Consider the following 15871-nt stretch of genomic DNA (forward strand, 5'->3'; position numbering starts at 1 on the left):
AAGTCCCTTTGGCTGTGCCAATATCCTGAAACATTCTTGTAACCCTAAAGACCAGAACCTAGAGTAAAGTTATGGAGGTGAAAAATAAAATTTTTAAGGGTGAGTTTGAGAAAGGTTAAAACTGTCAACAGCTCTAAGGCACAAGCTCTCCCTCCCCCCCCATTAAAAGGATCAGACCAACCCAGATGGTCATTTCCTCTTCCACGGTGAATATACTTTCCTTATGAATCTACCCAAAGGGAATGGGAGTGAGGGGAGAACAAAGGGGCTCCAAGGGGCCCTGCAAGGAAGGGAAAACAGAAGAAAACCCAACACAGAGAGGAGCCTTTTATGGGCAGTCTTAAATCTCCCTCACACAATGAATCAGGCAGTGCTCCCACTAACAAGGACGACTCCGGAAAGTCTAGTGAAAGGGAGTCGGTGGAGACTCAGAGAAATAGGATAAACTGGGTCCAAAATGCACAAAAAGAGCCTTTTAAAGTGAAAAGAAAAAAGAAAGAAAGAAAACATACCACACATGGTCAAGTCTCTGAAAAACGCAATACTTTTCCACAGCACTCAGTGGAAAGCACCTTTCATAGTAAGAGAGGCAGCAGGCCAAGTGGAAACAGGGCTGGAGCCTGAGCCCGGCACCCTGAATTCAAATCCCGGCTCTGCTATTTACCAGCTGTGGAATCTTGGGCCTATCACTCCTTCTCTGACCATCATTTTGTTCTTCTGAAAAAAAAAAAAAGGGGGGGTAGGCCTAGGTCATCCCTCAAGTCTCTTTCTGTTCAATTCCACTTTCATTAATTTATTTGTTAATTTCATTAATAAGTCGCCTGCTATACGCCAGACTCTGTGCTAGGCACTAAACACACGGTGACAAAAATGAGATGGTCCCTGTCCTCAAGGAGCTTCCATTCTATTGGGCGAAAACAAGTGGACAGAGATGGGTAAATACACAATAGAAGGAGAGGGGGTGGACCTGGGATTTCATTGATTCAGGAACTCGTGGGTAAGGAAATTACTCTGTCAAGGCTGGTTGACACGTTCTCAGTCAGTCATTTCAGAAATGTATACCGATTAAATGCCTACTGTGTGCTAGTCACTATATTAAGCAATGGGGATATAAAGGAAGGCAAAAGCCAGTTCCTGCCCTCGAGGAACTCGTGGTCTAACCGGAAAGATGACCTGTAAACAAGCAGGGACAAACAAGCCCTAAGGGTACATCCCCTCTGCCACTTGCTAAAACATTGACAAGTTAAGTGACTGGCTCAGGGTCACACAGCCACTATATGTCAGAGGCAGGACTTGAACATAGGTCTTCTTGGTTGTAAGGCCATCTTTATATCTTATAACATGCCCTGCTGCTTTTCATAGGGAGGAAGGAAGGAAGGAAAGAAGGAAAGAAAGAAGGAAGAAAGGAAGGAAGGAAGGAAGAAAGAAGGAAGGAAGGAAGGAAGGAAGGAAGGAAGGAAGGAAGGAAGGAAGGAAGGAAGGAAGGAAGGAAGGAAGGAAGGGAGGAGGAGGGGAGGGAGGGGAGGAAGGGAGGGAGGGAAGGGGGGAGGGAGGGAGGGAGGGAGGAGGGAGGGAGGGAGGGAGGAAGGAAGGAAGGAGGAAGGAAGGAAAGGAAGGAAGGAAGGAAGGAAGGAAGGAAGGAAGGAAGGAAGGAAGGAAGTCAACTTACTTAAGACCAGCCTACTTATGTCCATAAAGCAATGAATTTTTCTACCAAAGATTGTCTGCAGTACATTACAGAAAGGTTCTGATCTACAGCAAAAAAGGTATTGCCCTTCTCCACCAAATGACAGACCCATGAATTACTCAAGTACCCCTCTCTAGGACTAACATATTCAAATACCCTGAAGGACTTGTGATTTCTTGTCTCCTAAGGAATTGTCTTTGGCACCAGGACCTCCCCAAGGTCACATAGCTCATCACACTCAGGTCTTCCTACCTCTGATAGCAGCCAATGTTCCATCCCACACAGCCGCCTCCCAGATCTTCAGAGAGTAAGCACTGTACGGGTGATCTTGGGCTGGACGGAAGTCATCAAAAGAACAGATAAACTATTGTTGGCTGGCTGTGTGGCCTTGGATGAGTCCTTTCACAATGTCCCCAGTGGTAGTTTCCTTGTCTCTAAATGAAAGGGTTGGACTGGATTCTAACCTCTAGGTACTTACAGTGCTAACATTCTGTGTTCTCTGGTCAGTTCCAACCCTGTCATTCGATGCACTAACGTGCTATTATTTCAGGCCTCCTCTGGCTCGGACATTCTTTAGTTCTATTACTGACACCCAGAATGCATCGGGTCCAGTGGTTCAAGGAAGGATTATTTCCTGAATGGTATTTGCAGCAATCAGGGTTGAAGCTCTCAAATTTTGATTTTCTGTTTCTCTCTGGACATAACAACAACAAAAAAAAGAGAGTCTCACTTTCTGTGGGTTATTGACCACAGAGACTTAGAGCCCTTGCTATAACATGCAGGACTTAGCAGAATTTTCTGGCATTAAAATGCATCCATTTAGAAAAGGGTATTTTTAAAGCACCCCTCCTTTCATGCCCACCCTTAGCTGCTCCCTAAGGAAGCTCCCAGATTGCCCGCCCCTCATCTCAGTTTTGACCAACGTTCATAAGTTCAGCCGTCTTCTCCCACACTTTCCAAAAATATCATAGCCACACAGTCTCAGTACTTTCCAAAAGGAGTGATTTCCATAAGTTACCATATGTGTAGGAAAAAAGTCTCTTAACCACAACCCATCCCAACCCCCTCAAGCCTCCTCCACCTGGTTACATATGAAAAAGGCTTAGCAAGTCCTTGGGTCCAGGCCTGCCATTCCTTTCTAAATATCTCTTCTGCAAACAGCTGCCATTGCTTTGGCAAGGTTACAGGATAAACTTGCTGTTTCCTTGACCTCAAGACCCAGTGACTCTGAGGGGGCCAGGGAGCACTCCTTCCCAGAGAGGCAGACACAGGACATTACAGGAGACGGTTCCTGGCTGCTGACTGGACGCATGGGTCACAGCACTCCATCTCACGTCATGCTGTGACATCGAAGTGATATAGGAGATTTCCAACCTCCCCGGCCTCCTAAGCCCAGAGCAGCAAGGTAAACACAGGCAGGAATGTCTCACCTTCCCCAGTAGTGCCCAGTCCCAAGCAGGGCCATTAATCTTGAGGAGGGAGAGGAGAAGGAATGTGGGAGTCAGCAGGCATACGGAGCAGGTTGAGGAAACCATTCCTGCCTAGTGGGTGGTTTTGATTCACCCCGGCATTAAGACTGACTTACCCAAAGCTGGAGCTTCTCTAAAGGGTGGGGAGACCAGAGGGAGGAAGGGGGGGAGCTAGGTGAGCCATGCTGATTGCTAGTGCCTTTGGGTACCTAGTAATCTCGACATCACTCATCTGGTTTATTGTAGCAGCCTCCAAACTGATCTCCTGGCTTCTGATCGCTCCCCTGGCACAGGTGCCAAAATCGTCTTCCTGAGGCACGTCTGGCCATGTCACTCCTCCGCTCATAACCTTGACTGTATCCCTGTTGCCTCAAAATCCAAATTCCTCAGCCTGGCAATTAAGGATGTCCACATTCGAGCTCTAATTACTTTCCCAACGTTCCTAGAAACAACTCCCCGTCCCACATATGGTCCAGTGAAATAGGGTTATTTCTTCATCTGATCCTGCCTTCTCTAGGCTCAATGTATTTGCCTAAGCCATTCTACACGTGCAACTCACTCCATCATCTGTTTGGAAATCCTCATCTTGAAGGCAGAGAGGCCCAGCTCGGATGCCACATACTCCAGGAAGGCCTTAATGGACCCTATCCCTAAGCTCAAAGTGTCTTTGCTTCTTCAAATTTTTCTAGACACCCTTGATTTTTTGTCACCTCTTTTTTACAGTCCCACGAATGCACATCTCCAATCACCATACCTTTACACTTATTATTTCTTATGCCAGAAATACTCTACCCCCTCCTCTGTCTCTTAGTGTCCCCCGGTTTCCTTCAAGGCTGAGAGAGAGAGAGAGAGAGAGAGAGAGAGAGAGAGAGAGAGAGAGAAAGGAAGGAAGGAAGAGAGAGAAAGAAAGAAAGAAAGAAAGAAAGAAAGAAAGAAAGAAAGAAAGAAAGAAAGAAAGAAAGAAAGAAAGAAAGAAAGAAAGAAAGAAAGAGAGAGAGAAAGAGAGAGAGAAAGAGAGAAGGAAGGAAGGAAGGAAGGAAGGGAAGGAGGGAGGGAGGAAGAGAGGGAGGATCAGAGGAAGAAAGGAAGGAAACTAGCACTAGAACAATTTGCCTCACAACCACAGCAGAGTAAGGAAAACACCATGGACAGGCATCAGAACTCTGACCCATGAATGCAGGGACCACTGTTGGCTTCAGAAGATGCTCTTCTTGGGAAAGGTGATGGACCATAGCTGCCAAATGCACCGTCCCACCAAGACAATGGACTGGCTTGCTTTGCTTCACTGTACTGCTTTGTTACAAGGGAGGGTGCTGCCACAGCGGGGTGGGGGAGTGCAGTGGGACAGGAGAAGGCATTGGGAAGGGACTGACGTATACTTGATTAAGTATGTTTAAAAAGATAGAGATGAATAAAAAGGATTGCATTAGGGGCAGCTAGGTGGTGCAGTGGATAGAGCACCAGCCCTGGAGTCAGGAGGACCTGAGTTCAAATCTGGCCTCAGACACATAACACTCATTAGCTGTGTGAGCCTGGGCAAGTCACTTAACCCCAATTGCCTCGCAAAAAAAAAAAAGGATTGCATTGAAATAGTTAGGACCAGTTAATGTTTAATAACATGAATTTGTATGGAACCTAGTCAACACGATAGGAATTCTTCCTCCTTCTGAACGTTAGTGTTCAGAAACTTGAGAGTGGGAGCAGAGAAGTCAGAGGGTGGGGGTGAGCTAGGTGGAGGATTAACAGAGTATGAATGGGAGAAGGACAAGACGATAAGGGGTTCAGGGGTGAAGGGCTTGTTGACTATAGGATTATGAAAGTGAGGTCAGAGCAGTGTTCTCCCTGGATGAACAAGGACAGATGGAGGGGACCACAGGGGAAGGTAGAGGTTTCAGAAGAGAGAGGGAGGGGGAGAAATGAAAGGACAGGAGATTGATCAGAGAGGAAGATTTCAGAATCCAACATTATGGAGGTGGAACTGCTTTCTCAAGTTGAGTTCTAAGCTTGAATTCTCCTTCCAACTATTTCCATCATAGCTCTCATCTCATGAATAATCTCTGCTTCATTTTTTTCCAGGCAGTCCTTGTGACCAAGACACTTCTGTTTCTGAGGCTCCATTTGTAGATATTGGGGAGTCATTCTGATGTTAATTGGCTCTGATTAGAGCACTAGATGGTCTTCTCGGTGTGCTGAGGCAGAAGCCCCTGGCTTCTAATTCTGATTGACATTAAATGGCTGTGTGAACCTGGCACAGTATTTTCACTCCCTGGCCCTTTTGATCAGCTAGGAGTAGAATTGGACTAAACGCTGTCTCAGGTTCTCTGACATTCTGTGTTCTAACATCCCTCCTAGCTCTGACATCCTGTGTTCGAAGGGCCCTCCCAGCTCTGTGATCTAACGGTCCTCCCTGCTCTGACATTATTATTGGAAAGAAAGTGTTTTGTAATTATATCCTAGTTCCAAGGCTTACTAGCTGGGTGATGTTACACTTTTTTTCTCTGGGCCTCAGTTTCCATATCTGTAACATGCAAGGGTTGGACAAATATAGAAGACCAAGACCCTTATACAATTGATAAATGATCAGAGTAGACAAACAAGCTGTTTTATAAAAAAGGAATTATAAGCCATCAGAAGCTTTAGAAAAGAGGGTTCCAAATCGTCAATAATTAGAGAAATGAAAATTAAAACAACTCTGGGGTTTGACGTCATGTCCAGCAAATTGGCAAAGATGACCAAAAATGGAAATAATCAGTATCAGAGGGGCTGTGGGAAGACAGGAATGGGAAGACCATGCTGGTGGAGCTGTGCAATCGTTGAACCACTTTGGAACAATTCCATGAAAAGGACGAAACTAGTTTTACCCAGAAAGCCCGCTGCTAGGCATTTACCCCAAGGAGGTCAACGTGAAAAAGGAAGTCCCATTTATAGCAAGATATGGTAGGAAAGAACTGGAACAGAGTGGACACCCACTGATTAGGGAAGCATCAGGTAAATCATGTTCCATGAAAGCAGCGGATCACCCAGTAAGAAATGACAAAGGTGAGGAATTTAGAGAAAAATGAGAAAATGTGTAAACTGAGGCCAGAAAAGTGAGCATGACCAAGAAAACAATATACACAAAAAATGCTTAATAAATGTTTTTCATCCATCCATTCACAATGACTACAACAACGTACATCAAAAGAACAATTAAAAAGTAAAGATTTAACCCTGGAAAAGAGTTAAGACAATTTAGCTCCCTCCTTTTGCAGGAGAAGTTAGGGTAGGTGTGGGAGTGGGGGCCTATGGGTATGAAATGTCACATACCTGTCCAAGGGGTTGATTCTTCCTTTAGTTTTGCTTAACTGTTGTTGTTTTTTCCTTTGTTACAAGGGAAGGAGAAATGGGGCCTGAAAATGGAGAGAGATTGGTGTTTATCCAGAAATGACTGTAAGGTAAAAATGGAAGGCTCTAATTTAAAAAAAAAAATTTAAAAGTGGAATTGAACAGGAGATTTCAAAGGTCCTTCCAACCCCAAGTCTCATAATTTTAATAAGATGTGCCTCCTCCTCAGAGCCTCGAGGCCCTCAATAAACCTTGGCCTCACTGAACTTGAACTCAAAACCTGCAGTCACCGCTGGCTGCTGCAGAACTCAGTCTATTCACGGTCTGAAGCCAACCTGAAGACCTCTTATTAGGTCGGGCTGCACATCAGTTCATAACCTGGACTGGCCCACTCTCCCCACTGGCTAATTCTGCCTTTCTCTTTGCTGTGGCCCTGCCCACATCTACCAGCACCTTTTTTCCCCTTCTACTAATTATCTCTTTCTATAGCTTTTCCTCCCTTTTCCTCGCCTCCATAGTTTTAGGCTGAGATCATAAAGACAGGACAGGGGTCTGGAAGGTGCCCTTGGTGATTGATTGCTTTGTTATCTAGATTCTGCTCATCATTCTCATCTTCTGTCATTTCCCCCCCAAATCCCCATCCCCCCACTGCCAACTGGACTTCTTCCTAGGGTACCCCCAACCCAGGTGAGTTTTTGCCTCTCCTTGACAGAAATTGGGCCTCCAGGTCACTTCCCCATCATCTGCACATCGTGCCTCCTGGACCCCCAACATCATCTTCATCTTCCCTGCACGGCAATGTTGGAATCTGCCCAGGCCCCACTCCCTACCCTCCATCTCCATAGGTGAGTCTTTACTTCATCTTGCTGAGAAGTTGACTTTCATGCTACTTCGCAACCATTTCTGACACCTCCCCCCCCAAAAAATAAACTTTCCAGCTCTCCTTCAGGTCTTGTCTTCCCTCTTTAGAATGTAAGCTCTTTGTGGGTAGGGGTTAGAATGTTTACTTGAATTTGTATCCTGGACACTTTGCCTGGCTAACGTTGTTCAGTCATTTTTCAGTATCGTCCAACTCTTCATGACCCTATTTGGGGTTTTCTTGGCAAAGTGAAATGGTTTGCTATTTCCTTATCTGGCTCATTTTCACAGATGAGGAAACAGAGGCAAACAAGGTCAAGTGACTTGCCCAGGGTGACACAGCTAGTAAGTATCTGAGGCCAGATTTGAACTTACAAAGATGAGTCTTCCTGACTTCAGGCCTAGCACTCTCTGCACTGTGGTGCCCCCTAGCTATCAGGCTAATAGTAGCGCTTAATAAATGCTGTATCTATTTATTTATCTATCCATCTATCTATCTATCTATCAATCTATCTTTCTGTCTGTCATTATCTCTGTCTGTCTCTGGCTTTCTATGTGTCTGTCTCTGTGTCTGTCCATCTATTTGTCTGTCTATCTAGTCCACCTTTACCAGGAGCACACAGCCTCAGGACCTCTAAGATCACAGAATAATGACGGACCACCAGGTTTCCCAAACTGGGAAGGGAGTAAAGTATGGTTGACCTGTGCTCATCCACAGAATGGAAGCCCCCCTAGAAAAAACCCAGCAGTGAGAGAAGGGAGTCAGCATGGCAAAGGGATGTTGCAGCATAATAAAGCTGCCGAGTTATGGAGCCAAAGTCCAAGACAGTTGGAGGCATAGGCCAGGAGGAGGGTGAAGCATGTCTGGTACATGCTAATGAAGGCTTGTTGGCTTGTGGACACAGACTGTCACGGGGCTCATATCCTAAGCCTTTCCAGTTCGGCAAGGCCTCCCAAAGTTGACATTCTACTGGCAGAGCCTGAGAGGACCCAAAGTCTCCCCCATGGCCCAGGAAGCTAGTGGCTTTGGTAAGGAGGGCTTCAGTGAAGGGTGGACAGAATTATTATCCGCAGAAGAAAGCCAGCCTCCAGGGCCAGGATTCTGAACCTGGGGTCCAAGGATCCCCACCGGCGTCTCGGAGAAGGTGTCAGGAGGTCCGTGAACTCAGATGAGGAAAAACCCGTTACATCTTTATTTCAATCTGTCAAGTTGGATCAAATCGATAAGAATTTACCGTGTGCTTACTGTGTGCCAGTCACTGGGCTAAGCACTGGGGAGACATAAAAAGGCAAAAAGTGGCCCTGCCCTCAGGGAACTTACCATCTAATGGGGGAGACAGAGTGCAAACAACCATTTTTTTTCAATGATTGGTTTTCTTTGTAATTCTATGGATTTTACTTTATACATTTTAAAACATCATTTAGAGAAGGGGTGCATAGGCTCCAGCAGACTGCCAAAGGACTTGTGACCCTGAAAAGGTTAAAAACTCAGGCTCTTGGAGGCCCGATAAACAGGAGAGAGAAGCATTTGAAATCCTGACATTGGCTGTGTAAAACAAACATTTCGCTTGGTCCCACCTTCGAGCATAACCAAATTGTGTGGGCTTTGTAATGAACTTGTAAAAATCACCACTGCTCTGCCAGAAGGGAAGCAACTGTCGAGATGCCAACATCACCATTGGCCAACATTTGTCCAGGAGAAAGACAATGGTAAAATGCTCCACTGTCTGAAGGGCCCAGGCAAGGGAACCGAGTCAGCACCGGGCCCCCTTTGAAGCAAACACCTTCTTCAAGTTGGTGCTGTTTGAGCTGGCGGCCGGGTTCTAGAGCAGCGTCGACTCTTGAAATGGGGTCTGTGGATGTTTAAAAAATATATGTTTTGATAGCTTATTTCAGTATAATTGGTTTCCTTTGCAGTTGCGCATACTTTATTTTATGTGTTTAAAAATATCATTATAAGGGGCAGCTAGGTGGCACAGTGGATAGATTACTGGCCCTGAAGTCAGGAGGACTTGAGTTCAAATACGGCCTCAAACCAAACAGTTGACACTTCCTAGCTGTGTGACCCTGGGCAATTGCCTAGGCAATTGGGGTTAAGTGACTTGCCCAGGGTCACACAGCTAGGAAGTGTCGACTTATCTATCATTATGAGAAGGGATCCCTGGGTTTTCCCAGGCTGCCAACGTGGGGAGGTAGGTGCATGACACAAAAATGGTTTCAGACCCCCTGCTCTAGAGGGAGACTTCAGACAGTGTGTGTATCTCTGCCATGAGGCAAGGTGGTACCTGGTGCTGGGTTTGGAGCCAGGGGACCTACGCCCAGATGCCCTCTCTGCTCTGCTACTTATTGCCTGCCACACCTTGGGCAAACGGCTTCCAACTGAGCCTCAGTTTCCTCATCTGTAAAATGGGGATGATAACGCTTATAATAGCTGCCTGACAACTACTTGTCTCATCGATCTGTTGTGATGATAGCCTTGTAAAAGGAAGGCGAGCCAAAAACCTGCGATGGTCCCAGGTAACAGATGATGAAACACACCTTCCTCTTCCCGGAGGACACAAGGAACTTCTGGGGAAGAATGTCGTAGACACCATCAGACGTGTTGTTGTCATTTTTGGCTTGTGTCTGACTCTTTGTGATCCCATTTGGGCTTTTCTTGGCAAAGATACTGCGATGGTTTGCCATTTCCTTCTCCAGCTCATTTTACAGATGAGGAAACTGAGGCAAACAGGCTTAAGACTTGCCCAGGGTCACACAGCTAGTAGGCGCCTGAGGTCAGATTTGAACTCAGGAAGAGAGTTTTCCTGACTCTAGTCCTGGCGCTCTATGCACCATGGCACCACCTAGCTGCCCCTAATGTTAGACATGGTCACTGTTGGAAGTGTTTTTCTGTTACTACTCCTCCCACTCCTACTCCTACTCCCACTGCTACTCCAAGGGAGGGCTCAAGTTGGAGAAGGGGACAGGGGAGAAGGGTCACAGTTCCCATAAATGACTCTGGTGTAAGAACAAAAGACATAAGTTTAAAATATTTTTGCATGGGGGTGGGGGGGAGGGGAAGGGAGGGAGACGGTTCAGAATTTTAAATGTAACTAAAAATAAATTAAATTTTTTTTTAAATTTAAAAAAATTTTTTAAGTATCTTACATACATCCTACATAATGTCAGACTTGTTTTTTATGTATTAATCTTTTCTGTTGAATTTTTTTCTCTTCTTTTTAAAAAATCTTTGTTATAAGGAATGACTGTCTGGGAGAGGGGTAAAGAAGGTATAACAAAGGGAAATTTAGGTCACATTAAAACAAAAGATACGAATAAAATCTATTTTAAAAGAAGAAAAGGGAGTAGATGAAAATCAACCTAGCACAGCTGCATAAGAGATGACTGTGGAGTCAGGAGTCCTGAGCACGAATCCTGACTCTGATTTCTGGAAGCCAGGTGGCCTGGATAAGTCCTTCTCTGAGTCTCAATTTCCTCCCTCTATAAAAATGGGAATATTACATTACCCCGCAGTTGATCAGCTTATCTGATTCTTCTATGAAGCCTTTGGTACCAACCAAGATCCTGCCAGCAGGAAAGTTTGTCTTGACTATTTATGGCTTTGGATGCAAGTGTTTGGAATTTTTGTTTAGGCAAAACAAATAACAATAATAGCTAACATTTCTATAGCACCTACCATGTGCCACAATGCTAAATGCCATTTATGTTCTCCATTTTCCAGATGAAAACAACCAAGGCAGACAAAGGTTAAGTTTCTTTCCCAGGGTGAGGCTGGATTTGAGCTCAGATCTTCCTGACTCTGGGTCCTATCTACATGAGCCACCTAGCTGTCCAAACAAATCCTCTCCTAATTTAATGTGTTGTTAGCCCGAATGCTTGCATGAGAGCTGAGTGTCCTTTTCCTTTGGTATGAAGACCTAGCCGTGGACCAAATTCTCATGTTTGAATGAGAAATTCTCATTTGTGAGAAGTCCTCGAGACTGAATCTAGCTGGCATAAACTCAGAGCTGTTCTGGGCCCCAAGTTACGATTATTGCTATACTAAAGTTTCCATTCACTGCAAGCTTGAGATTTTCCCAGAGATGGCCAAGACGTTGTTCCAGATGCAAACCTTCACCAGTGACACCCCACCTCCTTTAATTTCAGATCGGCTCTTTGAAAATCCATATCTGCTTTCCTATTTTCCTATCGTTTGTTTCTATGCATATCATGATAGGATTGTTGTGATGCTTGCCGATGTTTCTACAGGGAGTCAGAAAGCACATTTACATACAATAGGAGGTAGACAGTATAATAGTATTGTTTACAGACAAGACAGAAGATCAGAGAAATGAAATAACTTCCCCCAAACCACACCACTAACATTCCCTCTAACAAGATCAAATGTGAAGTTGACAGCAAAGGACCCAAACTCAGATGTTCTGACTGACCCCAAGCTCTTTCTCTACACCACGGTGTATTCTAGGAATATTTTACAGGACTATGATTTTGTGTCTACAACCACTGATGCAAACAACAGCCCATCTGTGGCTGAGGAGATACTGTCATGGGTTGCTGGGTGTGGTCAGAGAACCCTAGAACCTGGTGGCAAACCTCCGGGTGATAAACACAGGAGGATCATCAAGGATGCCTTTCCCCCCATGGTTGTACTCTGGAAAAACCTTCAAGGACTTAGGGTCACCTGCACCCCACAAAGAATCATCTTTCTGAATCCCACTATCACCATGAAGAATTTTAGAATTAGAACCAGTCTAGAATTAGAACGATGTAATGATCCAATAATCTAATTCTAGAATGAGAACCCTCTCATTCTGGAGATGGGGAAACAGAGCCTCCAATTGGTGAAAGGACTCATCCAAGATGGCGGAGCCAGATCTCTTAACTCACAGTCAGGGGACCTGAGTTGTTCAGGTCATAAAGGGTAAGGTCTCCAAGCAGGGCAGGGTTGGACTTCTTCCCAGGGGGAAGATCACAGAATGTGGGAAGGGGTCAGAGATCATCTACTCCAACTCCTGGGTTAGACACCACATATACTACTGGTTATGTTTCCTCCTCTGTAGGACCCCAACTGGAAGAGAAAGTTTGGTGTAAAGAGTGTTGGGTTTCAAGTCAGAGACCTGGGTTGGGTCCTCCTCTAGTACTTCCTGGCTCGGTGACCATGGGTAAGTCACTTAATGACTGAAAACCTGTAGGGAGGAAGGGTGGTAAAAATGGAGTATTTGCAGTCAGAGTCCCTGGGGTTCAAATTCTTTGGTGGCTCTGTCCCTGAGTGGCCCTGGGTTTGTCCTTTTACCTCTGTGGGCCTCAACTTCCTCTCTGGGAAAATGTAGGAGCTGGACCACACAGCCTCTAAGGGCCCTTCCAGCTCTAAGAATGGCATCCTCTGCACTTACGTTTCTCCAGTCTGTTATGGGGCTTTAAGTGACATGCCTAGGGGTCACTTAGAATGTATCATAGGCAGGACTTGACCCCAGATCTGCAGACTTCCAAAGGTGACTCTCTATCTTCCACATCTCTCAAAGAAAATATCATAATCCCCCAAGAGGCAGTCTGGCTGCAGTGAATGGATACAGACTGGCCTTCAGAGACAGGGACCTGAGTTCAAGTCTAGACTCACGTGCACTGGCTACGTGTGACCCTGGGCAAATCACTTCACCACTTGAGGCCTCAGGCAACTGTTCTGAAGACATGAAGTTTCAGAGAAGGCACCAGTAGAACTGGTGGAGAGAGCTTCTAATTCTACTCATAGAATCACCGGTCAAAGTTGATTCAGAGATAATAGGGCTAGTAAGGAGCAGTACCAGGATCTGACCCCCAGATGCAAGCAGTTTCCATCCCCCGTTGAGCCTGGGAGAGCACCTTGATAAATAGAAGGCTGGCAACGTGACAATGCTCAGCACACGGTAGACCCTTAATAAATGTTCGTTGTGTTATTTCAGATAACTTACATACTTTGCAAACCTTAAAACATTTCATAAATGCTATTTTAGAAAAACTGATAACAAATATATGTCTATGTTTATATGTGTGTGTGTGTGTAGACATATGTACACATTTGTGTGTGCATTGTGTATGGTTGTATGTAAATGCACAGTAACTCAACTGAAATAACAACAAAACCCCGTGCACATTCAACCATTCAATCCAAGGCTAGACATCTCAGAGAGGAGCCAGCAACTGCAAACACCAAATGTTTGAGTGGTGCTCCTCAGAGAGAGAGACAGAGACAGAGACAGACAGATAAAGAGAGAGAGAGGAGAGAAACAGAGAGAGAGACAGAGAGACAGAGGGACAGGAGAGAAAGAGAGACAGAGGGACAGGAGAGAGAGAGAGATAGGTGAGAGAGACAGAGACACACAGAGAGAGAGGAGAGAAACAGAGACAGAGAGAGAGACAGAAAGAGACAGGAGAGAAAGAGAAACAGAGGGACAGGATAGAGACAGAGAGAGACAGGTGAGAGAGACAGACATAAAGAGAATGAGAGAGAAAGGAGAGAAACAGAGAAAGACAAAGAGACAGAGACAGAGAGATAAAGAAAGTGACAGAGAGATACAGTAGAGAAACAAAGACAGACAGACAGATAAGAGAAACAGAGACAATGAGAGAGGACAGAAACAGAGACAGAGACAGACAGATAGACAGAGACAGAGAGATAAGAGAAACAGAGATAGAGAGAGAGAGACAGGAGACAGAGAGATAAAAGACAGTGAGAGAGACAGGAGAGAAACAGAAAGAGAAAGAGAGAGAGAGACAGAGAGAGAGAGAGAGAGAGAGAGACAGAGAGACAGAGAGAGAGACAGAGAGACAGACAGAGAGAGAGAGAGAGAGAGAGAGAGAGAGAGAGAGAGAGAGGAAAGAAACAGAGATGGAGACTGAGAGACAGAGAAGGAGGGAGAGAGAGACAGGAGAGAGACAGAGACAGAGAGGGAGAGACAGAGAGAGGACAGAGACAAAGAGAGACAGAGAGAGAGAACTTCAAGCTTCTGGCCCACAGCCACAGAATTCTGGGAGGGATCAGGATAGATTAAGGGAGCTTCTTTGGCATTAAAGTATTAAGGGAATGAAAAAAAAGCTATAAAACCAAAAAGTGTTTCCGATTAAAGCAGGGGGTGGAAGCAGGAGGGAGCAGAGTTTTTCTTCTTCTGATGCTGGCTTCCTTTGTGGGGCAGCACAGAGCAGCCAGAAGTCCCACAAGACAATACTGTAGGCTTGGGAGACCAAAAAGGCTAGTCCATTGGCTTACAGTGACCCCTACAGACAGCAGTGATCTAAGCGGCTCTTTCTTAGACAAGAGGAGCCCTTAACTGGACATGGGTCGCTGTGCTTTGTTAATGTCAGATCTGGGAGGGCACCTTGGACACAGAATGTCAGAGCAGGGAGGGCCCTTAGAGCACAGAATGTCAGAGGTGGGAGGGCCCTTGGAACACAGGATGTCAGAGGGCGGAGGGCATGCACCTAGAACCTGAAAGAGCCTTTAAAACAGAATATGTGTCTGGAATGCTCTACCTCTTCATCTCTGCCTCTTCCTTGTCTTTTTTCAAGACTTAGCTTAAACACCACCTTCTGAAGGAAGTCACTCTCCTGCCTCCCCCAGCTCCCAACAGTTACAATCTTCCCCACTGAGGTTACCACTATTGTATTCTGTATAGATCTTGTGCATACCTATTTATTTATACGTTGATTTCCCCATTAGAATGTAAGCTGTTTCACTTCTAGGGCTATATCCCAAAGAGATCATACAAATGGGAAAAGGACCCACATGTACAAAAATATTCATAGCAGCTCTTTTTGTGGTGGCAAAGAATTGGAAATTGAGAGGATACCCATCAATTGGGGAATGGCTGAACAAGCTGTAGTACATGAATGTAATGGAATACTATTGTGCTATAAGAAATGATGAACAGGCTGACTTCAGAAAAACCTGGAAAGACTTGTATGGACTGATGCTGAGTGAAGGGAGCAGAACCAAGAGAATGTTGTACACAATAACAGCCACATTGTGCAATGACTAATATTGATAGCTCAACCCTTCCCAGCAATACAAGGATCTAAGACATCTCCAAAGGCCTCATGTTGGAAAATGCTATCCACATCCAAAAAAGAACTATGGAATTTGAATGCAGATCAAAGCATACGACTTGCTACTTTTTTTTCTCTTCTGCTGAGTTTTGTTTCCTCTTTCTGGTGGTTCCTCCTATTGCTTCTAATTTTTACCTGCAACATCACTAATGTGAAAACATGTTTAATAGGAATGTATATGTATAGCCTATATCAGATTGTGCGCCGTCTTGGGGAGGGTGGGGGGGAGGAAGGGGGAGGAAAATTTTAAACTCAAAAGCATATGGAAGTGATTGTTGATAAATCAAAATAAATTAATAAAAAAAGAGAATGTAAACTGTTTGAGGGCAAAGAATATTTTTGCCATTCTTTACATCCTCAGTGCTTAGCATGGTGCCTAACACATAGTAGACATTTAATAAATGCTTCTTGATTCATTGAACTGGGAGGAACCTTAGAATATGGAATGACAGAA

The sequence above is a fragment of the Phascolarctos cinereus genome, unplaced genomic scaffold (assembly GCF_003287225.1).
Source record: "Phascolarctos cinereus isolate Bilbo 61053 unplaced genomic scaffold, phaCin_HiC Scaffold_726;HRSCAF=1367, whole genome shotgun sequence".
Taxonomy (NCBI): domain Eukaryota; kingdom Metazoa; phylum Chordata; class Mammalia; order Diprotodontia; family Phascolarctidae; genus Phascolarctos; species Phascolarctos cinereus.